This window comes from Ovis canadensis, chromosome 14, assembly GCF_042477335.2.
Source record: "Ovis canadensis isolate MfBH-ARS-UI-01 breed Bighorn chromosome 14, ARS-UI_OviCan_v2, whole genome shotgun sequence".
NCBI lineage: Eukaryota > Metazoa > Chordata > Mammalia > Artiodactyla > Bovidae > Ovis > Ovis canadensis.
In genome coordinates, this window is record NC_091258.1 from 63,284,298 (window position 1) to 63,311,537 (window position 27,240).

The following is a 27,240-nucleotide window of genomic DNA, read 5'->3' on the forward strand; positions in this document are numbered from 1 at the left end:
ACAAATAGGCTTGGGAGTCTGACACCCTGGGTTGGGGCTTCCTTCAATCACTGGGAGTTCTATCCCAGCTCCCAGAATGGCAGCTGGCATACAGTAGGTGCTCAATAAACATTTGCTGCATTAATGCGGGGGGGGGTTTGTTTTGTTTTTGCATTTTTAAAATCTCTTTTATTCAAGTGTAATTGATTTACAATGTCGTGTTAATTTCTTCTGTACTTCAGAGTTATTCAGTTATACATATACATACATTCTTTTCAATATGGCTTATCAAAGAATATTGAATGTAATTCCCTGTACTATTCGGGAGGGCCTTGTTGTTTATCCATTCCATGTATAATCGTTTGCATCTGTTCACCCCAAACTCCCACTCCTTTCCTCCCCCACCTTCCTTTCTTTGGCAACTGCAAGTCTCTTCTCTGTGTCTGTGGATCTGTTTCCGTTGAAGTTCATTTGTGGTCATATTTTAGATCTTCCCTGGTGGCTCGGATGGTAAAGCATCTACCTACAATGCGGGAAACCCGGGTTTGATCCTCGGATTGGGAAGATCCTCTGGAGAAGGCAATGGCAACCCACTCCAGTACTCTTGCCTGGAAAATCCCATGGACGGCGGAGCGTGGTAGGCTACAGTCCATGGGGTCGCAAAGAGTCGGACACAACTGAGAGACTTCACTTTCACTTTCTTTCTGTAAGTGATGTCATATGGTTTTGTCTTTCTCTGTCTGACTTACTCCACTTCGAATAAAAATCTCTAGGTTCATCCCTGTTTCTGTAAATGGCGTTATTTCCTTCTTGCTATGGCTGAGTAATATTCCATTGTATGTATGTACCACATCTTTATCCTGAATGAATATGTTTCTTAAATAAATCCCAGCTCTGACACTTTCTCTACTGTGTGACCTTGGTCAAGTGATTTTCCACTTCACAGCCTCAGTTTCCTCACCTGTAAAGTGGGGTAATAAAAATGCCTGCCTCACAGACCATTCAACAGATTACTTATCAAACATCTACTACATTCTAGGCTCTGTGCTAGGTGCTGAGAATACCACAGCAAACAAACAGGAAAAGTACTTACATTTGCGGAGTTGACATTTATGTGTGTTGAGGGAGGGAGAGGGGATAGATAATAATTAAGAGACAAGAAATAACTAAATGGTATGGGATGCTTTCGAATTGTGGTGCTAGAGAAGACTCTTGAGAGTCCCTTGGACTGCAAGGAGATCAAACCAGTCAATCCTAAAGGCAATCAACCCTGAATATTCATTGGAAGGACTGATGCTGAAGCTGAAGCTCCAATACTTTGACCACCTGATGCGAAGATCTGACTCATTAGAAAAGACCCTGATTCTGGAAAAGATTGAAGGCAAAAGAAAGGGATGACAGAGGATGAGATGGTTAGATAGCATCACTGAGTCAATGGACGTGAATTTGAGCAAACTCCAGGAGACAGTGGAAGACAGAGAACCCTGGCGTGCTGCAGTCCATGCAGTCACAAAGAGTCGGCCATGACTTAGTGACTGAACGACAGCAACATGGAATGTTTGAAGGTGATGTAAAAAGCTGTGGGAGAATAAATTAGAGGGGCAGGAGTAGTGGATGGGGCCATCTGTGGTTTTCAACTTGGTGATTCGGAAGATCCTGCTAAGAAGGGGACTTTGGAAGAGAAATTTGAAGGAAATGAGAAAGCGCTGATGCAGATATCCCAATGAAGAGTTTCAGGCCCTGGGAAGAGCCAGTGCAAAGGCCCTGGGGCAGGACTGTGCCTGGAGTTCAGAGAAGCAACCAGGCGGCCAGTGTGGCTGACAGGATGAGTGAGCTTGCCAGTTATGGGAGAGGTGATAGGATTGATGGCAGAGGACTTTGGCTTTTTTCTTGAAAGAGATGGAACCCGTGGAAGGTTTTTGAGCAGAGAGAATGTGGTCTGACATATTTTTAAAGAATCCCACTCGCTGCACACCTGTATGTCCTTAAAGTGCCATCTCCTCTGAGGCACGTGCAGACAGAGGCAGAGCCCTGGTAATCCTTTTCTCCAACTCCCAGCCAACACCCAGACCCAGCAGGGGCTGGGCCCCAGGGCTGGGTTCCCACCTGTGTTCTTGCCTCTGAGCCACAGCCTGTACCGGGGAGAGGGCTCATGTGCTTCCATCTGTCTTTGGCTTAACTCTCAGTCCTTGAGTAAACTGATGATGCAAAGAAAGCTTGGCGGGTGGGTGAACCAGTGAGCCCTGTTTGGTAACATCAGCCAAGAGACTTGCTCTCTGCTGCCTTCTGTGGAGGGATGAGTTATACAAGGATGACTCTTGCCCGGGATGGCCTGGGGATAGTCCGGTTAACTGCCTCTTGTCCTGGCTTAATTATTCTTTGAATTAATTCATTCACTTTTTTGGCCGTGCCATGTGGGATCTCGGTTCCCCAGTCAGGGATGGAGCCCCTGCCCCCTGCACTGGGAGCCTGGAGTCCCAGCCACTGGGCCACCAGGGAAGTCCCTGGCTCAGTTACTAATAGCACCTCTTGCACTCTCAAAGCAATGTGGGTGTAGCAATAAATTATAAGGTCTAGTTTAAATGATTTTACAGCCCAGTTATCTGGGGGTGGAGGGTGAATTTAGGGGCTTTAGAAACAAAGAAATAATATTTATTTTTATCATATTTATCATAAATAGATGTTGGAATCATGAGCTCTTCAAACAACCAGAATAGCTGGCCTTTGTTAACCACTCCCTCTGTGCCACACAATGTTGTAAACATTTTACAGTTATTAAGTCATTCCGTCCTCCCATGACCTCAAGTGTAGGTACTGTTATCTCCATGGTACAGTGGAGGAAACTGAGCCCCAGTGGTTGCCAGCTGGTAGGTGGGGAAGCCAGGACTTGCCAAGACCCACATCACCGTGCTATGCTGTTTCTCTCATCACAGAGCCACTACAATTTAGAATTCTCCAGCCATGAGAACCACAACCTGTATTTATCTGCTGCTCACAGGGACCGTCTTACTGAAGCTTTACAACAAGCCTGTGAAGTAGATATCATGAGCCCCCTATCAGATTTTTTTAAATTATTGATTCATTTATTTTTAATTGTGGTAAAATATGCATACCATAAAATTTACCACTTGGAAGTGATGTAACATAAAATTAACCGTTTTTAAGAGTGCAATTCAGTGGCTTTAAGTACATTCATGTTGGTGCACCCGTCACCACCTGCATCTGCAAAGGTGTTCATCTTGCAAAACTGTATCCGTTAAAACACAACTCCCCATCCTCCATTCCCCCCAGGCCCGGCAACCGCCTCTCCACTTCCTGTCGCCATGAATCTGGCTGCTCTGGGCGCCTGATATACGGGGAACCGCTCAGCATTTGTCCTCTTGTGGCTGGCTTACCTCATTTAGGGCTTCCCTGGTGGCTCAGCTGGAAAAGAGTCCGTCTGCGATGCGGGAGGCCTGGGATTCGATCCCTGGGTTGGGAGGATCCCCTGGACGAGGGCATGGCAACCCACTCTGCTATTCTGGCCTGGAGAATTCCATGACCCATGTAGTCCTTGGGGTCGCAGAGAGTAGGACACAGCTGAGTGACTTTCACTTTCACCTCTTACTTCACTTACCATAATGTCAAGGTTCCTCTATGGTACAGTATGAGTATAATTTCCTTCCTTTATAAGGCTGAACAACATTCGCTGTATGGATATACCACATTTTGCTTGTCCAGTTATTCCTCTGTGTCAGTTTTATTTATTCATTTACTCATGTACTTAACAAATTATACACCTAACACAGTAGCTGTGGACAAAACTGACAAAGAGTTTACACTGCCCTCAAAGCGTCTACATTCCTGTATGTTTGGAAACAAACACTAAGTAAAAAGCAAAAGATATGCCATATCAAACTACTATATATAAAATAAACAAGATCCTACTGTGTAGCACAAGAAACTATATTCAATATTCTGTGATAAACCATAATGGGAAAGAACATGAAAAAATATATACGTGTGTGTGTGTGTGTGCATGCTAAGTTGCTTCAGTCGTGTCTGACTCTTTGCAACCCTTTGGACTGAAGCCCACAAGACTCCTCCGTCCATGGGATTCTCCAGGCAGAATACTGGACTGGGTTGCCATACCCTCCTCCAGGGGAAGTTCCCCGCCCAGAGGTCAAAACTGTGTCTCATGTCTCCTTCATTGGCATGTGGGTTCTTTACCACTAGTGCCAGCTGGTTAGTCACTCACAATCTTTGCAATCCCGTGGACTGTAGTGCTCCAGACCCCTCTGTCCATGGAATTCTCTAGGCCAGAATGCTGAAATGGGTTTCCATTTCCTTCTCCAGGGGATCTTCTTGACTCAGGGATAACCCAGATCTTCTGCATTGTAGGCGGATTCTCTACCATCTGGGCCACCTGGGAAGCCAGGTATTTATACATATACATACATATATATATATATAACTGAATCCCCTTGCCGTACAGTAGAAACTAATACAACACTGCAGATCAACTATACTTAAAATGTAAAACTACAAATGAAAAATATATGGTGTATCAGATGGTGATGAGTGCTGTGGTCAAAAATAGAGTAGAGAGAGGACAAAGGAAATGCTAGGCAGAGGGGGTGGTAGTTTTAAATAAGTGAGGAGAGGCTGCCCTGAGAAGGAGAGTCTTTGAGCAAAGACCTAGATGGGATGAGAGTGGGAGCCATCTGGATATACTCGGGGAGAGCATTCCCAGAAGAACCAGCTAGTGCAAAGGCCGTGAGGTTGATGGGCCCACTGTGTTCAGAAACAGAGAGGGAGCCAGTGAGTTTGGAGCAAAGTGAAATATCAATAACCTCAGATATGCAGATAACACCACCCCTTTGGCAGAAAGTGAAGAAGAACTAAAGAGCCTCTTGATAAAAGTGAAAGAGGAGAGTGAAAAAGTAGGCTTAAAGCTCAACATTCAGAAAACGAAGATCATGGCATCTGGTCCCATCGCTTCATGGCAAATAGATGAGGAAACAGTGGAAACAGTGGCTGACTTTATTTTTCGGGGCCCCAAAATCACTGCAGATGGTGACTGCAGCCATGAAATTAAAAGACGCTTACTCCTTGGAAGGGAAGTTATGACCAACCTAGACAGCATATTAAGAAGCAGAGACATTACTTTGCCAACAAAGGTCCATCTAGTCAAGGCTATGGTTTTTCCAGTGGTCATGTATGGATGTGAGAGTTGGACTATAAAGAAAGCTGAGCGCTGAAGAATTGATGCTTTTGAACTGTGCTGTTGGAGAAGACTCTTGAGAGTCCCATGGACTGCAAGAAGATCCAACCAGTCCATCCTAAGGGAAATCAGTCCTGGGTGTTCATTGGAAGGACTGATGCTGAAGCTGAAATGCCAATACTTTGGCCACCTGATGCAAAGAGCTGACTCATTTGAAAAGACCCTGATGCTGGGAGGGACTGGGGGCAGGAGGAGAAGGGGACAACAGAGGATGAGATGGTTGGATGGCATCATCGACTCGATGGACATGGGTTTGGGTAGACTCCGGGAGTTGATGATGGACCGGGAGGCCTGGTGTGCTGCGGTTCATGGGGTCACAAAGAGTCGGACACAACTGAGCCAATGAACTGAACTGAGGAAGAGAGAGAGAGGGAGCTAAGGGAAGTGAGACTTTGCAAAATGGCAAAAGGCCTTTCTCAAGGTCACAGCTAGGAGGTGGCTGGCCTGCCACTTAAGCAGGATCTGCTTGACTTCGGAGCTTGAGCTCTTAACCAGGGCATTGTTTTGCCTCACAGATGTGTTGCTGCTATTCAGTTGCTAAATCGTGTCTGACTCTTTGCAATCTCGTGGACTGCAGCACACCAGGCCTCCCTGTCCTACGCTATCTTCCAGAGTCCATTGAGTCAGTGATGCTATCCAACCATCTCATCCTCTGTTGCCCCCTTCTCCTTCTGCCCTCAGTCTTTCCCAACGTCGGGGTCTTTTCCAATGAGTCGGCTCTTCACATCAGGTGGCCAAAGTATTGGAGCTTCAGCTTCAGCATCAGTCCTTCCAATGAACATTCAGGGTTGATTTCCTTTAGGATTGACTGGTTTGATCTCCTTGCTGTCCAAGGGACTCTCAAGAGTCTTCTCTAGCACCATAATTCAAAAGTATCGTTTCTTCAGTACTCAGCCTTCCTTATGGTCCAGCTCCCACAATCATACATGACCACTGGAAAAACCGTAGCTTTGACTAAACAGACTTTTGTCGGCAAAGCGATGTGTCTGATTTTTAATACTCGGTCAGGTTTGTTGCGGCTTTTCTTCCAAGGAGCAAGCATCTTGTAATTTCATGGCTGCAGTCACCATCTGCAGTGACTTTGGAGCCCAAGAAAATAAAAATCTGCCACTGTTTCCATTTTTTCCCTATCTATATTTGCCATGAAGTGATGAGAATGGACGCCATGATCTTCATTTTTGGAATGTTGAGTTTTAAGCCAGGTTTTTCACTCTCCTCTTTCACCCTCATCAAGAGGCTCTTTAATTCTTCGCTTTCTGCCATGAGGGTTATATCATCTGCATTTCTGAGATGGTTGATATTTCTCCCGGCAATCTTGACTCCAGCTTGAGCTTCATTCAGCCTGGCACTTCACATGATGTACTCTGCATAGAAGTTAAATAAGCAGGGTGACCATATACAGCCCTGATGCATTCCTTTCCCAATTGTGAACCAGTCCATTGTTGCATGTCTGGTTATAACTTGCTTCTAACCCACATACAGCTTTCTCAGGAGGCAGGTAAGGTGGTCTGGTATTCCCACCTCTTTAAGAATTTCCCATAGTTTGTTGTGATCTATGCAGTCAAAGGCTTTAGCATAGTCAGTGAAACAGAAGTAGATGTTTGTTTGGAATTCTCTCGCTTTTTCTGTGATCCAATGGATGTTGGCAATTTGATCTCTGGTCCCTCTGTCTTTTCTAAATCCCCAGTGTTTTTGCTGGCCTCAGGCTATCAATAAGCAGTGTTTGTGGTTGGACTGGCCCTTGGAGTTTTTATTATGAATGCAAGATGCCCTTCAGCAATAACCATCAGGAAACTTTGCGGAGAAAAAAAATAAAGATTTATTATTTATGAGACCTAGAAATTACATAGTGCAGCTGGAGCCACTCAGTGAGGTCTCTGGTATAGATGGGGGGTGGGGGGGAGTGCGGAGGGGTGGGGGGCAAACCTGGGGTTCTGCTTTTATTGGTGTCAAGAATGGGCACCTAGGGTTTCACTGGCCCACTCCTCACTGGTGAATTCAAAACAGAAGAGCATGAATTTAAAGTGTGGGAAGACAGGGGACTTCCCAGGTGGTCCAGTGGCTAAGATTCTGCGCCCCCAATGCAGGGAGCCTGGGTTCCATCTCTGGTCAGGGAACTAGATCCTACAGGCCATAACTAAAGATTTCAAGTGCTGCAACTAAGATCTGGTGCTGCCAAATTAATTAATTTAAAAATCAAATGAAAATAAAGTGTGGAAAAATAAATGAAGTGTAAGAAGAGAAAAAAGCAAGCAACCCAAATGATCTCAAGTTATCCATGTCAACCAAGAGCTCTAAAACAAAGGGCCTCAGAGGGAGAAGGTGGGCTGGCTCTTCACCTAATCCTGTGGCCGGTAATGTGTTTATTTGAGAAAGGCACCTTGGAAGCAGATGCCTCTGACAATCAAAGCTTAAGTCAAGCAATTGCATTACAAAAAAAGAAAAAAGCAAACAAAACAAAACAACAGTCAAGGTTTACCCTACACCCAGGAACAATCTCCAAGAAGTGATGTTTACCTGGGCTAATCCTGGGCTCATACCTTACAGGCATCGTCTCATTTTTCACATTGCAAAACAGGGGCTCCAAGAGATGCAGGAACTGGCAGGGGCAGAATTAAAGACAGGTCTCTGTTATGCTTAGTCATTCAGTCTTGTGACTCTTTGCAACCCCATGGACTCTAGCCCTCCAGGCTCCTCTGTCCATGGGGATTCTCCAGGCAAGAATACTGGAGTGGGTTGCCATTTCCTCCTCTAGGAAATCTTCCCGACCCAGGAATCGAACCAGGGTCTCCTACATTGCAGGCAGCTTCATATGTGCTACCAGGGAAGCCCAAGAATACTGGAGTTGGTAGTCTATCCCTTCTCCAGGGGAATCTTCCCGACCCAGAAATCAAGCCAGGGTCTCCTACATTGCAGGCAGATTCTTTACCAGCTGAGCTACCAGGGAAGCCCCATAAAGACAGGTCTAGCTGAAGTTTAAGTCCATGCTCTTCCCTGCTGTTACCACACTGACACGTGGAGCTGGAGTTCTTAAATTAGAGAGCTTTAGCATTTTAAGACCCGCTCCAGTACTCTTGCCTGGAAAATCCCATGGACGGAGGAGCCTGGTAGGCTGCAGTCCATGGGGTCGCTGGGAGTCGGACACGACTGAGCGACTTCGCTTTCACTTTTCACTTTTATGCATTGGAGAAGGAAATGGCAACCCACTCCAGTGTTCTTGCCTGGAGAATCCCAGGGATGGCGGAGCCTGATGGGCTGCCGTCTACGGGGTCGCACAGAGTCGGACACGACTGAAGCGACTTAGCAGCAGCAGCATTTTAAGATTTTGGGGCCAGGACTGACAAGGCTTAATATTGATAAAATATCTAAATACTTCCTGGACTTCGTGGTAAATAGCCACTGTCCTGAGGGTCTCCCCTACTGCTCCCACGTGGCCCTGGTCACCCCAGAATCCCCCGATCTCCCCAGAAAACAGCACCTAAAGAGTTAACGCTGGACTCAGCAATGAGCCTCGCTACCTTGCTCCTGCCCTATGTCAGGTATCTGTTCTTCTTGTGTAAGTGTAAGAGCCTTGTTAGAACTATAATGAGACATTCCTGGGAGGAGGTGGGGTCTTCAGCTCAGAGAATTCACATCCAGTTAATCCAGCAAGGATATGGAGAAAGAGGGCAAAGATGGGGCAGTTTGGGGAGGGGGTGGGGGTGGGGGTCTTCTTAGTTGACATTTCTGAGCTCTGGCCTCATTTGAACCTGCCTCTAAGCACTTTCTGGGTTGCTCAGTGGTAAAGAATCTGCTTGCCAATGCATGAGACATGAGTTCGATCCCTGGGTCAGAAAGATCCCCTGCAGGGGGATATGGCAGCCCACTCCATTATTCTTGCCTGAGAAATTCCAAGGACAGAGGATCCTGGCCAGCTCCAGTCCATGGGGTCACTAAGAGTCGGACACAACTTACACAACTTAGCAACTGAACAAGCACTCACTAAAAGCAAATACATACCACAGGCAATAAGCACTCAATCGCCAGAAGAATTTTTTCTGGAACGATAGCCTAAGGTGAGAGATCATGTGCTCCACTTTCAATTAAACTTTTGTAATAATGTGATATGTTTCCTTTCAATAATATGGGTTCATATAATCCTTCATCCAGTCTCATTAGTTTCCCTGTGATGATCTCTAAAGGAAACCAGTGATGTTTCTATCAACGGGTGTAGATCTGAGGTTGAGGAGGGTTAGTGGAATAGACTTGGCGTCTACAGTTTTAGCCAATTGGGTTGTAATTGTTCCAGCTGGTACCATTAACCGGAAAGACCGAGGAAAATCACCATGGAAACGCTCCATAGTCGGCCAAATCTTAAAGTATTCTTAAACAATTTGTCCAGCAAAATGAGTTCCTCTATTACTATGTTGTTGTTTTTTTTAATGGTTATGTATTTCTGAGGGAAGAGGGTGCTTCCCTGGTGGCTCAGATGGTAAAGAATCTGCCCACAGTGCAGGAGACCCGGGTTCGATCCCTGGGTTGGGAAGATGCCCTGGAGGAGGAAATGGCAACCCACTCCAGTACTCTTGCCTGGAGAATTCCATGGACAGAGGAGCCTGGCGGGCTCCATGAGGTCACAAAGAGTCGGACACGACTGAGTGACTAACACACTTCTGAGGGGACTCCGCGAAAGAGGGTTACCCTTTTGAAAAGGAGTTTCCCTACTGATTGTGCTGTGGGCTGTCTGCATGAGAATGCTCCAATCCAATGTGAAATATACAAATCATAACAAGAATGTATTGATTACCTTGAGAGTCAGACATTTGTATAAAATCAAGCTGCCAAATTTCAAAGGGACCTGCAGGTAAAGGAAAATGTCCTTGAGAACCATACCATGGCTTCCATGAGTAACATTTTGGCCAAATGGTACATCTTTGAAGAATAAACCTTCTGAGCTGTTGTAAAGGATGCCTTCCAAAATTATTGTTTACCCCATAATACCATCTTGTCTGGGTTCCAATGAGCTAGCTCATGAATATATTATAAAATAATATTGAGCTCCAGACAGAAGGATAGGCTTCCTGTTTGGTCCTATCCAAAGCTCTTCGTTGGGATCAAATCTCCTTTTTTGACTCCCAGGAGTCTTTTTCTTTTCTTGTGCCATGCCACCAGAATACGAGTGTGCCAGGGCAGGGTGGAGGGTAGTGGCACAAGAAATTCTGGAGGGATTTTGGAAGGATCCCACCAGAAGGGATCAGGTAGAGACAAAAAGATAAATGTTTTGGGAATTCTCTGCTGGTCCAGTGGTTAGGACTTGGCACTTTCACTGCCTGGACCCAGGTTTGATCTCTGGTTAGGGCTTCCCTGATAGCTCAGTTGGTCAAGAATCCTCTTGCAATGCAGGAGACCCTGGTTTGATTCCTGCATTGGGAAGATCACCTGGAGAAGGGAAAGCGCACCCACTCCAGTGTTCTTGGGCTTCCCTTGTGGTTCACTTGGTAAAGAATCTGCCTGCAATGCGGGAGACCTGGGTTCGTTCCCTGGGTTGGGAAGATCCCCTGGAAAAGGGAAAGGCTACCCACTCCAGTATTCTTGCCTGGAGAATCTCATGGACTGTATAGTCCATAGGGTTGCAAAGAATAAGACATGCCTGAGCGACTTTCACTTTCAGGAAACTAAGACCCTGAAAGCCATGCAGCAAAAATAAATAATAAATAAATGTTTCATCTTTATTTACCAAGATATCGAATTGCTGCAAGTTCTAGTTACCTCGAGAGGAAAGACTCCTTATGTCTGGAAAACAAAGATTTAAAAAATTAGTAATATTTCAGACAAAAAGCCACAAAAATTATAATCATCCCTCAGTCCATTCAGTCTTATGTAACTAATTCTTGAGCTTTGGTTAGTAGTTTTATGAAGCCATCGGTTTCTTCATTAGAGTTCTATAAATTCTTACCCAGCTCAAAGGTATGGTCTAAAAGTTTATCAGCAGTTTGTTCTTGTCAAAAAGTCCTTTCTATGAACCTTCTTGAAGATGTAGCATTTTTGCAAAAGCATGAGAGTAAAATGTTAACTGTTTGTAAATGACAAAAGAGTAAAAATGGCATGGTAAAGATCTGACTATAAGGTAATCGACAAAGAAAATTTGGTTATTTCTGTGATACACATTTTAACGTAATAACTAGAATTATGAATGATGACATTAACACTAACATATAACAGATTTTAGGAATTCCATATAATTTTAGAACACACATTATTAACATTTACCCATGCAATATGACCTAAGAAGGTTATCACTTATTTCACAATGGTTCCCATGTAATTTCATGTACCAAATAAGTCAATTAATTTAATATCTCTCTGAGATGTTTCAGGGGCCTCTGAAAATCTCAAGGTTACTTAGATAATAAAGGGATTTCACTTAGAATTTTATTTGAGAAAGTTTGATGGATATATCAAAAAGTTTTAAAACACTTGGTCAAGTTGAATCATAGGTCACTGTGAAACAATGCTTATTTGCTTAACCAACGTGACAATCAGTTCAGTTCAGTTCAGTCGCTCAGTCACGTCTGACTCTGTGCAACCCCATGGGCTGCAGCACACCAGGTTTCTCTGTCCTTCGGGATCTCCCAGAGTTTGCCTGAACTCACCGTTGAGTCAGTGATGCAATCCAACCATCTCATCCTCTGCTGCCCCCTTCTCCCCCTGCCTTCAATCTTTCCCAGCATCAGGGTCTTTTCCAATGAGTCGGCTCTTCACATCAGGTGGTCAAAGTATTGGAGCTAGCTTCAGTTTTAGTATCAGTCCCTCCAATGAATATTCAAGACTAATCTCCTTTGGGATTGACTAGTTTGATCTCCTTGCAGTCCAAGGGACTCTCAAAAGACTTCTCCAACACCACAGCTCAAAAGCATCAATTCTTTGGCAAACACGACAATAAAATATTTCAAAAGCAAATACAGGAAGTTACAACAGATTACTTAAAAGGTTAAAAAAACAACAACTTCACAGTCTGTTCTCAAAAGCAGATCAATATTCAAGAAAACTTTGTCCTCTTAACAGAGCGAAAAGACTAAGTTTAATTTTGCATTCAGTTCAGTTCAGTCGCTCAGTCGTGTCCAACTCTTTGCGACCCTGTGAATCGCAGCACGTAGCTTACTCATTAACTTAAATTCGTTTTCACCTTAGCCAGTCCTGGCTACACTTAAAATTTCTTTCTAAAGATTCCTTTTTTCTCACAAAAACAAACCTTTTACATCTTTCTATGTCCATTTTAGTTTATCCTTTATTTTCTTTCTCATTTAGAAATAATCAGCTTTAGGACAAAATTACTTTCTTTCCCTAACAAATACCATTTCCATTCTTTGTACCTTTGTTTGGTCTTACACATAAAGATGTTTTCTTTATTAACTTACTGTAGTAATTTTTAAATTACTAAAATTACTGCAGTAATTTTAACTGCATATGTTAATTAGAATCCTTGACCTTTAAGATACTTAAATTCTAGTGCAAATTAAGAAGTAAGCAACTTTACATTGAGAAGTAAGCAAATTTTACATTAGCATTCTGTAAACTGGTGAACTCATAAATACCATTTATAGCTTCCTAAAACATGTGCTTTCTTATAGAAACTTTCTTAGTGTGGCACCAAGTATATTTACCAGTAGTCCTAAATATCTTCATTTTCTCTGTAAAAAGAATCCTGTGTTCAGTAATCAGTGTTTTAGTATCTTATTTTATTTGGGAATAATCTAGATATTCAGTAAATTTTCATTTGACTTAATTTAGCAAGATCCTAAAGTTTCAAATCACCACATACCATAAAACATAATTATTATTTTTAAAGATTTCCTCTAAAAACTCTTATCTAATTTACATTTATTTAATTACTTAGGAAAATATCACAAGAAGTTATTTTTGTTATTGATGAATTTTGTAACAGAGATAAGATGAACTTGGAGTAAATCTAGGTATTAATGAAGCAGAAAGCAGATGCCGCCCCCCCCCCGACCGGCCCCCTCACAGCACCACCACCCCCCAGGGTAAGGTGATTAGAGATTCATCCCATATGGAAATAAGGAAGTCAGAATGATTTCACTTGTTTCATTAACTCCAATGTAGTTTGACACAAACATGAATTACCTTGGTATCTGCTGAAACACAAATGATAACATCCTTAAAGACTGAAGAAAAAAAATAAAACAGGTTGGGGGCGTCCCTGGTGGTACAGTGGCTAAGAATCCACCTGCCAAGGGTTCCATATGCCCATGGAAGATGAGTGGTTACAAAATAATATTCACTTCATAATTGGGGAAGATTCCATATGCCACTGAGCAACTAAGCCCCTGGGTCACAACTACTGAGCCCATGCTTTGGAGCCTGTGCTCCTAAATGAGAGAAGTCACTGCAATGAGAAGCCCATGCACCTCAAGGAAGAGTAGCCTCTGCTCATCGCAACTAGAGAAAGCCCACTTGCAGCGATGAAGACCAAGAGAGCAACCAAAATGTAATTAATTAATGAAAGTCACTTGGTTGAAATGATTGCTCCAAGAAGCTATTTCAGTTACTTTTGACTACTAGTAATCTTTAGAAAACAAAAACATCTATTTTTCAGTAAGAATTTTCATTTTGGGGGACTTCCCTGGTGGCCCAGTGGTATGAATCTGAAATGTACAGTTTTTAAAATTATTATGTGAAAAAGAAGTCTTCCATGAAGAACCCAAGTTATAAAAATTCACATTTTTATAAGGTTTACTTTGAACATGTTGTTTTAACTGAATGGTATTTGTGGGAGAGGCTGTTGGAGGGGTTGTAGATCATGAAGTGAATATTATTTTGTAACCACTCATCTTTAACTTTGGGGGAAAATGTTTACCATGTGACAAAAATAAATTAAGATTATTACTCTTAAGATTATTACTCTTATGTTGAGCCACTCTTCCCAGGTGGCTCAAGTGGTGAAGAATCCACATGCCGATGTAGGAGATATAGGAGACTCCGGCTCTATCCCTGAACCAGGAAGATCCCCTGGAGTAGGAAATGCCAACCTGGAAGACTTCATAGACAGAGGAGTCTGACAGGCTACAGTCCATGGGGTCATAGTCAGACATGACTGAGCAACTAAGCACACGGGCGCACACGGTCACACACGTGCACATGCATGCGCGTGAGCACGCACACGCACACATAAGTATTACGTTACTAATGATATCCTAGATTTGAGAACAAGGTCTTCCCCCCCCCCCCAGAACAATGTGTACTTTAATCAAAACTTCCAAGCTACTAGTTCAGCTTAAGGGAAAAAATCACATAACCTAACCAGTAAAGTCCTTAGCAAACCATTTACATATTAATTTTTCAAATATACGTGTACATTTGACCCTTGAACAAAGCATTGGTTAGGGGCATCATCTCTTCCAAAATCCTTATATAATTAATTTTAGAGTTAGCCTTTTGTATCTGTCTGTACTTTCACACTTGAGGATTCAACCAACTGTGGATCGTGTAGTATGTATTTACTGAAAACAAGGCAACCCCCGCCCCTGCAGTTAAACCCATGTGGTTAAACGGTCAGCTGTGTATTGCTAGCTGGGAATCCTCTAATTTCTGAATTCTGGAACAAATGAGCCATTGTCACACAGACTACAGCCTTTTCCCAGACTTTTTGCACAAACTCCCCTCTTCTGGGACTTCCACAAATTTCTACGAATGCTTAGCATTCAGGGCATTGTCATCCCATAGAGCAATGTACCACAGAAAGATGAAGGCTGGGTGATTAGCTTAGCAGCAGACCAAGGTAGGCAGGTAAACTTGACCTGAGGTTAAGGACCTGAATACAGATCCCCTCATGCTGTTCAAGTTGTGGACTTTCATTAAAGTCTTCATGTTGCCACAAGAGGAATGCACACCCTAGTGACTTCCTGATGCACTCCTCACTCTGCTAGCTTCCTCCCCACTTTTGCCAGACTGAATTAATCAAACACAGATGCGCTAATTCCTCGCCCCCACCCCTAAGCTATGCAAACTGGGGAGACCAAAGACAGAAATAAGATGTACACAACCCCCACTCCATCCGGCAACATATATTCAACATGCTACATAAAGTATAATTTCCATTTTATTGTCTTTTCAGAGAAACCAATATTTCTTCCATCTTTAAGGACTTGGATCCTTACATGGGCTTTAGTCGAGGACGTGGGGCAGCACCCTCAGGTCTAAATCGGGGTGGAGGTGTTCGGTCCTTCCCGGCTTCCGGAGAGCGATTCCTGACAACCTTGCTGTGAATGGCACAACTCACGCAGCAATGTAGTTTCACATACAGCTTGGGAAGCACATAGGCGTTGAAAACACTCGCTTCAGAAATGTCCCTGACAGCTGCAGCCTCTACGACGTGCCGAATGACGAACTTCTTAATGGCCTTATCCTTGGGCACGCGTGGGCACAGTTGGTGCAGGGAATAGGCTGCATGTGGCCACGGCCCTTTTTGGCACGACCGTTGTTCCTCCTTTTCTTGGTCATCTTGGAGGCGCGGAGGCGAGAGAGCGAGAACAAGGTCTCTAATGGGAGAAGGAAGTTCTTGACGTACTATTTGTAATATCTTCTTGTTCTTTGTTTAATTCATCACTCAGGGGATTATCAACTACAAACTGGCACTTGCCAAGGACATTAACCATCTGCCTCTGCAAAGACTGAATCCTGTGCTGCTGCGGCTGTCGACCTGTGACACGCTTTGAAATGAGTTCAGTGTGGAGAATGAGGCACTCTATGCTCCAGGGAAACTAGTGGAACAAATCTTTACATAGTTTGATGTTTTCAGGAGCTCATTTGATTATCCCAATCTTTGCATCTCCTCATATCTACAAAAGCACTAGATCTCTTCACGGTGACATCAGCGTCTTGTGACTAGCAGAAAACCTTTTGTAAAATAAGTGCTTGATTGCACTGAACTCCTCTTTCACAAAAATCATATATATTGACCTTCTCCCACTACCTCTTTGGAACTACTATAGTTTCTCAGAGCTATTTGGGATGCACTCCTCCCGGGTTGCTGTCCTCATTTTGCCCCAGATAAAACTTCACTCACAATTCTCACATTGTGCATCTTTTTCAGTCAGCAGGATCATCTTCCTGTCCAGTCTTCTTATTTTAACTAATCAAATACTTTACAGCCAAAATTTTATACTTTACCAAAAGACTGTGCTGATCCTCTGGAATTTTACTAAAATTTTGGCACTTACTTTTATGCCAATTAAATAGAGGTCTTTTACAAATTAGTTTTGGTAATACCATTCAGAGATAGAAAAAAATATTATATCTATAATGTACACAAACAGACATATAGACAGACATAACCACAGATCTCACCTTTCATTTTAAAACTTTAGTCATGAATTTTAAAAATAGAAATAAAAATGAAACTTTAGTCATGGATCAGATACAATATAAAATTAACTCGTTTATAAATAGCAGTTGAGATGTGTTAGGTCTGCTCACTCTGAAGGCTAAAGTCTTGTACTGTTTTGTGGAGAAGACGCTTAAACTTTTGAGTTTTAAAAGGCTTCTTTTTTCAATTTTAAGAATTCTCTCTCTTATTTTAAAAAGTCTTTATTTATTTGACTGTGCCGTACACAGGACCTTTGCTGCAGCAGGCAGGATCTTCAGTTTAGTTGGAGCATGTGGGATCTAGTTCTCTGACTAAGGATGGAGCCTGGACTCCCTGCATTGGAAGCACAGAGTCTTAACCACGGGACCACCAGGGAAGTCCTGGAATTATCACTTATGGAAAAGTTCCTTGAAAAGAGCAAGTAGAACATTTACACCCCAAAGGCACCTGAAGAGGAATGCAAGCTCCCCTTAGGATTCTTACGGAGTCCAAGCTCACTCTGCTTGCCACAATAGGCCAGCGAATCTGAGACACAGTGTTGAAGCGAGGAATGGGACTTGATTCAGAAAGCTGGCTGACCAAGAAGACAGCAGACTAAAATCTCAAAATAACCATCCTGTCTGGATGCCAGGTTTGTTTATGAATTAGAAGCTGGGGCGGGGAGGTGAGGAAACAAAGTGGAAAAGGCCGTTAGTCTTGCAAATATCTCCTAGTGTTAGTCATTCAGTTGTATCTGACTCCCTGTGACCCTGTGGGCTGCAGCCTGCCCGACTCCTCTGTCCATGGAATTCTCCAGGCAAGAACACTGGAGTGGATAGCTGTTCCCTTCTCCAGGGGACCTTCCCAACCCAGGAATTGAGCTGGGGTCTCCTGCATTGCAGGGGGATTCTTTACCAGCTAAGTACCAGGGAAGCCCTGGTAAAGAATACCAGGGTCAGGGTAAAGTCAAAGAGACAGATCTAGCATGTGGAAGGTCAGCATTGACTCTTCCCTCTTACAGGACTTCTGTTCCCTTAGAGGCAGAATTTTGAGGGAGGCGGAGGAGGTGGGGGAATAGCTTTGTCAAGTAGGCTTGCTCTAGAGCTTACACAGAACAGACCATCTTAGCATGTCCAAAGAGCCCCGCGTGGCCGTTTCACAGTGAGATCCCCTACAACATAGCTTTCCTATTTAAGCAAGTACTTTCAAGTATAAGCTCCACGTTTGTGCATGCACCTGGCTGGAGTGTTATTAATAGCTATGAAGGCTGACTCTCTGGTGCCCTTTGTTTTTAATGATTTGGAGGCTTTGTTTCCTGTTTTAGGGTCAGTTTGTCAGGAAAAGAATACTATTGCAAACTGTGTGATGGGCCAGTGTGTTGTTTGTGAACTTGGTGCGAGTCACCTTGGAGTTGTTTCAACTCTTTTTTTTTTTTTTTTGGTGAGTTCCTTTATTGACTTCTTACTATGTCTCAGACACTCAGCTTTTCAGTCTTTAGCTATTTAATGCGTTTGACAATCCTCTGATATATTGATAGATTCTGTTTCTGCCCCATATTCTTCAAACAGGAAAGCAAGTATAAGTGGTTAAATGAGATGGCCCCCAGATTGAGTATCTTCTAAGTGGAGATACTTTGGTGGTAAAATGGGCAGGATTTGGTGGTAAGCTGCAAACAAGGGAAGAGATGGGGAAGATGAGGCTGGAGCTGGGATGGTGGCTGGGACAATGGGTGGATGGGAAATTCCCAGACGCACAAAGGGCTGGGGTTGCTCTGGTCTTGCTGCTATTCCAGACAAGCAGGTTGGGGGCTGAAGCACCCTCATTTGGGAGGAAAGCCATCCAGAGGAATCATGTGTGCAGGGAAGAGCCAATTCTAACTCCATGTTCGAATTGTTCCTTTAACTTGCTTTATGTTGTTTTTGTTATTATAATCAAGCATAATGGCCTGCTTTAGGGAACTCTGCCCCCTCTGCTTGACCTGTAGGGCTAGAATGCCTTTGTTCAGCTCCCAGAGAGATCATCTGACCCTGCCTACCTGTGAATGGCTTCAGGAAAGAGGAGATTGACACTTTCCCCTGCCCAAGTTTGCCATTCTACGAGATACAGGCAAGGTTAATGGGCTTTTTGCCTTGTTTCCTCACCTCCCTTCACTTCTGTTCTATAAAAGAACCTGGCATCCAGATCCTGTAAGATGGTTATTTTGAGACATCAGTCAGCCAGCTTCTCAGCTGGTTTTCCAAACAAGAGTGAGCCTGGACTCAGTAATAGATGTACCTGGAAGGGTGGGTGCAGTGCTGAGGGATCTTAGAATCTCAGGATAATAGTTAATGTCGACAGAGTTTTTCTTAGTCCAAACTAGCTTTACACCGAGCAATTTACATTCATGAAATTACATGATTGAAGCCTCTTGTCTTCTGAGTCAGCTATCCCTGACCTCTAGATGAGAAAACAGCTCAGACGGGGCGGGGGTGGTCTCTAGTCAGGGTTAGAATGCAGCAGAGATGGATTTGACCCCAGGTCCACCCAGCTCCAAAACCCTCAAACAGGACTTCCCTGGTGGTCCAGTGGTTAAAATTCCATGTTTCTATGTCAGGGAGCACAGGTTCAGTTCTCAGTCAGGAAACTAAGATTCAACATGCCATGTGGCAAAAAAAAAAAAAAAAAAGGCAAAAAAACCCTCAAACAATAAGCCTTCCTTGCAATGATGCCAATGTTAACATTCCTGACCGAAACATTCATGACAAGAATGCTCTTATTAGAGAGCCTGCTGTGAGTCAGCACTGCCTGACAGTTTGACAGGCCAGGCCTTATGTCATTTCACCCCCAATTCACAGAGGAAAATCGAGGCTCAAAGAGGCTAAAGTATATGTCCAAGGTTGCCATCCAGCAGAGATGTGGCTTGAACCCAAGCTGTTTTTGCCTCCAAAGTCTATCCTAGAGCTCCTCGCTTATACTAATTTTTGAAAATGAAGAAACTGGGACTTCCCTGGTGGTCCAGTGGTTAAGACTTCACACTTCCAGTGCAAGGGCCAGGATTCGACCCCTGGTCAAGGAACTAGATCCCACATGCTGTGACTAATGGTTCACATGCCAAAACTAAAGACCCCACGTGCATGTATGTGTGCTAAATCGCTTCAGTCGTGTCTGACACCACACAACCCCAGGGACTGTAGCCCACGAGGTTCCACTCTATGGATTCTCCAGGCGAGAACACTGGAATGAGCTGCCATGCTGTCCTCCAGGGGATCTTCCCAACCCAGGGATGGAACCTGCATCTCTTAAGTCTCCTGCATTGGCAGGCGGGTTCTTTACCACAAGCACCACCACACCACAACAAAGAAACTGCATGCTGCAACTAAGACCCAGCACAGACAAATCAATCAATCAATACTTTTTTTTAAAGAAGAGAAGGTCAGAGAAGGAAGGGTCTCATGCAAGTTTCCCCAGCCAAATGCAGCCAAAGAAAGGGCTGCGGTGAGGAAGAGGAGGTGGGAAGTCTGAATAAGAGACCTGTGTTTGCAGACATTCCTGTGCATAATTCTTTCATGCCCTTCTTGATAAGGCTATCAACACAAAGCTGTAAACAAAGCAGGCATGGGCCCTTAACCTCCCGAGGAATTCTTTTGGAACTATTCTGCTGCCTCTCCCACTCTGTGTACTCTGCCTGCCAAGTCATGTGTGTCCTCCAGGTCAAGCCCAGAATGGCCCAGGTACTTCTCGCTGACTTCTAGAGAGGAACCTAGCCCTGCCTGACCAAGGTTCTCACCAAGCCCTTTCCTCTTGTTGCACCTCAGTTTCTCCAGCTGTAAAGAGAGATCATATGGGGGTCCATGCATGGGGGAGTCAATTTGAAATCACTGGTCTGAATCCAAAGCTGTGTGACCTTGGACAAATGTCTTGGCCTCTCTGCCTCTGTTTCCTTATCTGTAAAATGAAATGAGAAGAGTACTCACTGCACAGGGTCGTTTTGGAGCCTCCATGAGGATGTGGGTATATTAATACTAAGTCCGGTAGTCAAGTTGCTTAAAAATGTTTACCTCTGGGACTTCCCTAGTGGTCCAGTGGCTAAGACTCCATGCTCCCCGTTCAGGGAGCCCAGTTCCATCCCAGGTCAGGGAACTGGGTCCTCACACCTCAACTAAGAGGATTGACTAGTTTATCTCCTTGCAGTCCAAGAGACTCTCAGGAGTCTTCTCCAGCCCCACAGTTTGAAAGCATCAGTTCTTCAGTGCCCAAATTTCTTAATCATCCAGCTTTCGCATCCATACATGACTACTGGGAAAAACATAGCTCTCTGTTCAGACCTGTGGCAGCAGAGTGATGTCTCTGGTTTTTAATACGCTGTCTAGGTTTGTCATAGCTTTCCTTCCAAGGAGCAAGCGTCTTTTAATTACGGCTGCATTCACCATCCGCAGTAACCAACATGGCTGTCTCTAATCCTCTTCTCTGAGGGTTAATTCTTCACTTTGTCTTCCTTGTCTAGCCTGAAGGGAGTTTAGAAGATATTTCCCTCCTGGGGTTGTGCTGCTTTATTTCTTCTTGTTCATGGATCTTAAATTTGCCTCGATCGACCACAGACTGGGGCTTCCCTGCTGGCTCAGTTGGTAACGAATCTAGCTGCAATGCATGCAACCCAGCTTCAATCCCTGGGCGGGGGGAGGGAGGGTGCTTCAATTCATGGGAAGGAAACCAAGTCCCCCTAAAACTGAGTTCCCTTACCACATTTATGATTGAATTCCTCTTTCCAGAACTTTCTTCCCTTGAGTGTCTCCTCTGACCCCAGTCCCATCCTCATCCACTCTAAGTCAATCCTGTGCTGTTGTTGCTGTTCCACTGCCAACTCTTTGCAACCCCATGAACTGGAGCACACCAGGGCTCTCTGTCCCTCACCATCTCCCAGAGTCTGCCTGACTGAACACTGCTTCACCACAATCAGATGACTAAGATTGCTGTTGTCATATCATCAGTGCGCTAAAACTGGTATTAAAGATATCATTAACTACAAGCTCAGGATGTTTCCCCAGGGCAAAATGAACTCAGGGATCCCTAAGCCATGGGCCACTTGGCCAAAGAATTATAAACTGAAGACATCCTGATTCCTGGAACTATGATTAAGAAAGATCAGAAGATGATGCTCAGTCTTTTCTGTCATCTTCCTCTTTAAAATATCTTTAACTTGAAGACAAAGTTCAAGTGGACCTGAGGTTTGTCTCCCAGTTCCTTGCTTGCTGTCCTCCAAATGCATGGGTGTTAAGTCTGTCAGTCATGCCCGACTCTTCGCAACCCTTAGGACTGTAGCCACCTAGGCTCCTCTGTCCATGGGATTTCCCAGACAAGAATACTGGAATGGGTTGCCATTCCCTTCTCCAGAGGATTTTCCCTACCCAGGGATGGAACCTGAGTCTCCCACATTGCAGGGAGATTTTTTTTTTTTTACCATCTGAGCCACCAGGAAAGCCAAACAAATAAAGCTTTACTTTGCTGCAAACACCCGCTATCAGAGGTTGACTTTCTCTGCTGTGGGCATATGAGCCCTCACTCAGTTACAGAACTCCACGGAGCTTGTCTGTAATACCAGAAATCTTGACAACTCTTGGTTCTTGAATCTAAACTCAGGGCCAGTGGGGTGCCTTTGTATTAAACCAGAAAAAGGCTCTCCCTCTAGATGGAAGCAAGGATCTCATCTGGGCAGAGCCATACCTCAAAGAGCAAAGTTTGGTGAGCAATGCTTTCTCAGGGAAAAAACAAACAAAACTGCCCTCCTGTGGTTGGATGCAGCTCTGCTCCACGGCGCGTGACTTGGCAGGTGAAGTGTAAGCAGGCTGCATTTGCTGCTCACTCCGTGTGCAGTGAACAGCCTGCCAGCCACACAGCCATTCACTGTTTGGATCCCACCTTGGAGGGTGTGCCTCTCAGCAACAGTCATCAGAGCGCTAGACCCCTAACGGGAGTCAATGGAGCTGGTCAACTATAGACAAACATCAGCCATGTTACTGACTGTAGATGGGACCTAAGGTATTCATCAGAACATTTCCAAGAAGAAAGCCCAGGACTCCCCTGATGGTACAGTGGATAAGAATCTGCCTGCCGATGCAAGGGACACAGGTTCAACCCCTGGTCCGGGAAGATTCCACATGCTGCAGAGCAGCTAAGCCTGTGCAGCACAGTTCCTGAGCCTGTGCCCTAGAGCCTGTGATCTGCAACGAAGAGTAGCCCCTACTCGCTGGAACTAGAGAAAGCCTGCGTGCAGCACCGAAGGGCCAACACCACCAAAAATAAATGAATAAATAAGATAAGGCCCAGAGAAGGTCTATATTAATGTAAAGGCCAAGTTGCTATAACTGTAAGATCCCAAAATACAATGGTTTAAGTAAAATAGAAGGTTCTCATTCTCTTTCGTGACCCTCCTGAAGTAGGTATGTTGTCTAAGATGGCAGGTGGCTCCCCTCCCCGTGGTCAGTCAGGGACACAACTTCCTTCAGTCTTTTTTTTTTAATACTTTATTTTACTTTACAATACTGTATTGGTTTTGCCATACATTGACATGAATCCACCACGGGCGTACATGCGTTCCCAAACATGAACCCCCCTCCCACCTCCCTCTCCATAACATCTCTCTGGGTCATCCCCGTGCACCAGCCCCAAGCATGCTGTATCCTGCATCGGACATAGACTGGCGATTCGATTATTACATGATAGTATACATGTTACAATGCCATTCTCCCAAATCATCCCACCTTCTCCCTCTCCCTCTGAGTCCAAAAGTCCGTTATACACATCTGTGTCTTTTTTGCTGTCTTGCATACAGGGTCATCATTGCCATCTTTCTAAATTCCATATATATGTGTTAGTATACTGTATTGGTGTTTTTCTTTCTGGCTTACTTCACTCTGTATAATCGGCTCTAGTTTCATCCATCTCATCAGAACTGATTCAAATGCATTCTTTTTAACAGCTGAGTAATACTCCATTGTGTATATGTACCCAGCTTTCTTATCCATTCATCTGCTGATGGACATCTAGGTTGTTTCCATGTCCTGGCTATTATAAACAGTGCTGCGATGCACATTGGGGTACATGTGTCTCTTTCAATTCTGGTTTCCTCGGTGTGTATGCCCAGAGGTGGGATTGCTGGGTCATAATGTAGTTCTATTTGCAATTTTTTAAGGAATCTCCACACTGTTCTCCAAAGTGGCTGTACCAGTTTGCACTCCCACCAACAGTGTAGGAGGGTTCCCTTTTCTCCACACCCTCTCCAGCATTTATTGCTTGCAGATTTTTGGATCGCAGACATTCTGACTGGTGTGAAGTGGTACCTCATTGTGGTTTTGATTTGCATTTCTCTAATAATGAGTGATGTTGAGCATCTTTTCATGCGTTTGTTAGCCATCCATATGTCTTCTTTGGAGAAATGTCTATTTAGTTCTTTGGCCCATTTTTTGATTGGGTCGTTTATTTTTCTGGAATTGAGCTGCACAAGTTGCTTGTATGTTTTTGAGATTAGTTGTTTGTCAGTTGCTTCAGTTGCTATTATTTTCTCCCATTCAGACGGCTGTCTTTTCACCTTGCTTATATTTTCCTTTGTTGTGCAGAAGCTTTGAATTTGAATTAGATCCCGTTTGTTTATTTTTGCTTTTATTTCCAGTATTCTGGGAGGTGGATCATAGAGGATCCTGCTGTGATTTATGACGGAGAGTGTTTTGCCTATATTCTCCTCTAGGAGTTTTATAGTTTCTGGTCTTACATTTAGATCTTTAATCCATTTTGAGTTTATTTTCGTGTGTGGTGTTAGAAAGTGATCTACTTTCATTCTTTTACAAGTGGTTGACCAGTTTTCCCAGCACCACTTGTTAAAGAGATTGTCTTTACTCCATTGTATATTCTTGCCTCCTTTGTCAAAGATAAGGTGTCCATATGTGTGTGGATTTATCTCTGGGCTTTCTATTTTGTTCCATTGATCTATATTTCTGTCTTTGTGCCAGTACCATACTGTCTTGATGACTGTGGCTTTGTAGTAGAGCCTGAAGTCAGGCAAGTTGATTCCTCCAGTTCCATTCTTCTTTCTCAAGATTGCTTTGGCTATTCGAGGTTTTTTGTATTTCCATACAAATCTTGAAATGATTTGTTCTAGTTCTGTGAAAAATATGGCTGGTAGCTTGATAGGGATTGCATTGAATTTGTAAATTGCTTTGGGTAGTATACTCATTTTCACTATATTGATTCTTCCGATCCATGAACATGGTATATTTCTCCATCTATTAGTGTCCTCTTTGATTTCTTTCGTCAGTGTTTTATAGTTTTCTATATATAGGTCTTTAGTTTCTTTAGGTAGATATATTCCTAAGTATTTCATTCTTTTTGTTGCAATGGTGAATGGAATTGTTTCCTTAACTTCTTTTTCTACTTTCTCATTATTAGTGTATAGGAATGCAAGGGATTTCTGAATGTTGATTTTATATCCTGCAACTTTACTATATTCATTGATTAGCTCTAGTAATTTTCTGGTGGAATCTGTAGGGTTTTCTATGTAGAGGATCATGTCATCTGCAAACAGTGAAAGTTTGACTTCTTCTTTTCCAATTTGGATTCCTTTTATTTCTTTTTCTGCTCTGATTGCTGTGGCCAAAACTTCCAGAACTATGTTGAATAGTAGCGGTGAAAGAGGGCCCCCTTGTCTTGTTCCTGACTTTAGGGAAAATGCTTTCAATTTTTCACCATTGAGGATAATGTTTGCTGTGGGTTTGTCATATATAGCTTTTATTATGTTGAGGTATGTTCCTTCTATTCCTGCTTTCTGGAGAGTTTTTATCATAAACGGATGTTGAATTTTGTCAAAGGCCTTCTCTGCATCTATTGAGATAATCATATGGTTTTTATTTTTCAATTTGTTAATGTGGTGAATTACATTGATTGATTTGTGGATATTGAAGAATCCTTGCATCCCTGGGATAAAGCCCACTTGGTCATGGTGTATGATCTTTTTAATGTGTTGTTGGATTCTGATTGCTAGAATTTTGTTGAGGATTTTTGCATCTATGTTCATCAGTGATATTGGCCTGTAGTTTTCTTTTTCTGTAGTATCTTTGTCAGGTTTTGGTATTAGGGTGATGGTGGCCTCATAGAATGAGTTTGGAAGTTTACCTTCCTCTGCAATTTTCTGGAAGAGTTTGAGTAGGATAGGTGTTAGCTCTTCTCGAAATTTTTGGTGGAATTCAGCTGTGAAGCCGTCTGGACCTGGGCTTTTGTTTGCTGGAAGATTTCTCATTATAGTTTCAATTTCCATGCTTGTGATGGGTCTGTTAAGATTTTCTATTTCTTCCTGGTTCAGTTTAGGAAAGTTGTACTTTTCTAAGAATTTGTCCATTTCTTCCACGTTGTCCATTTTATTGGCATATAACTGCTGATAGTAGTCTCTTAAGATCCTTTGTATTTCTGTGTTGTCTGTTGTGATCTCTCCATTTTCATTTCTAATTTTATTGATTTGATTTTTCTCTCTTTGCTTCTTGATGAGTCTGGCTAATGGTTTGTCAATTTTATTTATCCTTTCAAAGGACCAGCTTTTGGCTTTGTTGATTTTTGCTATGGTCTCTTTTGTTTCTTTTGCATTTATTTCTGCCCTAATTTTTAAGATTTCTTTCCTTCTACTGACTCTGGGGTTCTCCAATTCTTCCTTGTCTAGTTGCTTTAGGTGTAGAGTTAGGTTATTTATTTGACTTTTTTCTTGTTTCTTGAGGTATGCCTGTATTGCTATGAACTTTCCTCTTAGCACTGCTTTTATAGTGTCCCACAGGTTTTGGGTTGTTGTGTTTTCATTTTCATTCGTTTCTATGCATATTTTGATTTCTTTTTTAATTTCTTCTGTGATTTGTTGGTTATTCAGAAGTGTGTTGTTCAACCTCCATATGTTGGAATTTTTAATAGTTTTTCTCCAGTAATTGAGATCTAATCTTAATGCATTATGGTCAGAAAAGATGCTTGGAATGATTTCGATTTTTTAAAATTTATCAAGTTTAGATTTATGGCCCAGGATGTGATCTATCCTGGAGAATGTTCCATGAGCACTTGAGAAAAAGGTGAAATTCATTGTTTTGGGGTGAAATGTCCTATAGATATCAATTAGGTCTAACTGGTCTAATGTATCATTTAAAGTTTGCGTTTCTTTGTTGATTTTCTGTTTAGTTGATCTGTCCATAGGTGTGAGTGGGGTATTAAAGTCTCCCGCTATTATTGTGTTATTGTTGATCTCCCCTTTCATACTTGTTAGCATTTGTCTTACATATTGCGGTGCTCCTATATTGGGTGCATATATATTTATAATTGCTATATCTTCTTCTTGGATTGATCCTTTGATCATTATGTAGCGGCCTTCTTTGTCTCTTTTCACAGCCTTTGTTTTAAAGTCTATTTTATCGGATATGAGTATTGCCACTCCTGCTTTCTTTTGGTCTCTATTTGCATGGTATATCTTTTTCCAGCCCTTCACTTTCAGTCTGTATGTGTCCCTTGTTTTGCAGTGGGTCTCTTGTAAGCAGCATATAGAGGGGTCTTGTTTTTGTATCCATTCGGCCAGTCTTTGTCTTTTGGTTGGGGCATTCAACCCATTTACGTTAAAGGTAATTATTGATAAGTATGATCCTGTTACCATTTACTTTAT

At 43.1% G+C, this 27,240-nt stretch overlaps 1 pseudogene; it reads right to left on the reverse strand.

The window, feature by feature from the left end:
- Window positions 1-15,323: 15,323 nt before the first annotated feature.
- On the reverse strand, window positions 15,324-15,742 carry LOC138419455 (small ribosomal subunit protein eS26 pseudogene; annotated as a pseudogene).
- Between the last annotated feature and the right edge of the window lie 11,498 nt (window positions 15,743-27,240).